Source organism: Nansenia antarctica (genome assembly GCF_963989245.1).
Source record: "Nansenia antarctica genome assembly, chromosome: 8".
Lineage (NCBI taxonomy): Eukaryota > Metazoa > Chordata > Actinopteri > Argentiniformes > Microstomatidae > Nansenia > Nansenia antarctica.
In genome coordinates, this window is record NC_137678.1 from 53,637,851 (window position 1) to 53,640,350 (window position 2,500).

Here is a 2,500-nt window from a genome sequence, read left to right on the forward strand (position 1 = left end):
TGTGTGTGTACCTGATTGTGTGTGTGTATGTTTGTGTGTGTGTGTATACATGTACACAGGTGTGTGTACATGATTGTGTGTGTGCGCGCACTGATGCTCCGGTCCAGCAGTAAACCACAGCTCTGGAGCATGAAATGAGATGAAGTTTCCAAAGCGTGAACACACGCCTAGCCTCGCCACACACACACACACACACACACACACACACACACACACACACACACACACCACGCCTCACCAGTGACCCTGTCTGCCTCGCCTCTCCTCCTCTCCTCTCCTCTCCTCCCCTCCTCTCCTCCTCTCTTCCTCTCCTCTCCTCCCCTCCTCTCCTCCTCTCCCCTCTCTCCTCTCTTCCTCTCCTCTCCTCTCCCCTCCTCTCTGCACACATGAATGAATGAATGAATGAATGAATAGTTTAATGACCACACGACCTAGGTCGGTGGAATTTGTTGTCGGTACAGCTCTAAAGCAGTGTCAAAAAACATACACACATTTTACATGACTATTACATGGACATGAAACACACAACCACAAGACAAGACAGAACATATTTACAATTTACAATTTATACAGTGCAGTGAGTCAGGTGTTGAGAGTCCTTATGGCAGAGGGGAAAAAACTGTTTTTGAAGCGGGATGTTTTGGTGGCCAGGGATCGGTAGCGCCGTCCAGAGGGCAACAGTTGAAACAGGTGGTGAGCAGGGTGGGAGGGGTCAGAGATAATTTTATGTGCTCTGTTTGTGGTGCGTTTGAGATATAGTGATTCAACTGATGGGAGAGGGGTGCCGATGATCTTAGATGATTTTCTTACTATTCGCTGTAGTTTTTTCCGTGATTTACTGTCCGAGCTGCCGCTGCTTTTCATTCTCTGAAAAGAAAAGAACAGAAAGGAACATAGTGTTACCTCCTATTACTAGGAGGAGGAGGGATTTTCCCATGACCTGGCAACTCTACAGCCCCTTGACCTAGTGGCAACTGTATGTGTATAATCTCCATGACCTGGCAACTAGGTATAACCCCCTGATCTGGCAACTGTAGGTATAACCCCCTGATCTGGCAACTGTAGGTATAACCCCCTGATCTGGCAACTCTAGGTATAACCCCCTGATCTGGCAACTGTAGGTATAACCCCCTGATCTGGCAACTCTAGATATAACCCCCTGATCTGGCAACTCTAGGTATAACCCCCTGATCTGGCAACTCTAGGTATAACCCCCTGATCTGGCAGCTCTAGGTATAACCCCCTGATCTGGCAACTCTAGGTATACCCCCCTGATCTGGCAACTGTAGGTATAACCCCCTGATCTGGCAACTGTAGCATCTGTGTACTGTACATGTCCTGATTAGAGGGATGAAGGGGTTGAGAGAGGGAGGAGAGAAAGGTGGGAGGGAGGGAGAGAGAAAGGGAAGGAGGGATGGAGAGTGAGTGAGGGAGAGGGTGGGAGAGAGAGAAAGGGATGGAGGGATTGAGTAAGGAAGTGGGAAGGAGGGATGGATAGAGAGGAAGGGATAGAGGGAGGTTAGAGAGAAGTGTAAAAGAAAATGAGAGAGAGAGAGGGAGAAGGACAGACCTTGTGTGTGTGTGTGTCTGTGTGTCTGTGTGTCTGTGTCTGTGTGAGCCTCTCTCATGGGTAATTAACCTAACATGGAGGGAAGGGGTTGCCTACTAATAAGCTACAGTGTCTGTCTGGTGAGGGAAACACCCTTCTGTTCCTGCTTACACACTCACACACACACACACACACACACACACACACGCACACACACTGGACTATTAGATTGTGTGACTATTTCAGTGGTGTCAGTATATTACAGTATGTACTTGTGCACTAGTTGGTCGTCAGGCCGTCACCTTCCCCCATGCTAACGCTAACTGTACATGGGTCCCCCTACCGGCTACTAACGCTAACTGTACATGGGTGACCACACCAGAGACTGGCTTTCGCTGTCTTTCCTCACCCCTTCCTCTTCCCCTCCCCCATTTCTCCCCCCTCCTTTCTCCCCCCCCCCCTCTGCGAATGCAGCTCTATGGTCTCTCTCCCTCCCTCTCTCCTCGCTGACGGGCTGGGCTCACACCCAAACACAGCTCCACTCACCCCCCCTTCACCCCTCTGCCACGCCTTAAACTCCCCCGCCTCCCCCCTCTCCCCCGCCTCCACCCTCCCTCCTCTCTTCCTGCCACATCCAGTGAACTCTGTCACCCTCACCGGCCCCTCAGCTGGGACACAGCGCCATAAATGGAACACAGCAGCCAGGGGCCTTACACACACACACACACACACACACACACACTTGAGAGACACACACACACAGACTACACAAACATACACACACAGACGTAGACACAACACACACACACTCTCTCTTTCTCGCTGTCAGCCAAGGGCCTGACACACTCTTGAGACTAATACACACACACACACTCACACTCACACTCACACTCACACTCACACTCACACTCACACACACTCACACTGGCACTGTCAGCCAAGCAGCGAGGA

General features: G+C 50.9%; 1 protein-coding gene across 1 annotated transcript in view; it reads left to right on the forward strand.

The window, feature by feature from the left end:
- Positions 1-2,500, forward strand: part of LOC308164413 (lysine-specific demethylase RSBN1L-like) — a gene marked incomplete at both ends in the record, with an annotated part of 32,516 nt that overhangs the window by 22,402 nt on the left and 7,614 nt on the right. The window lies entirely within an intron of this gene.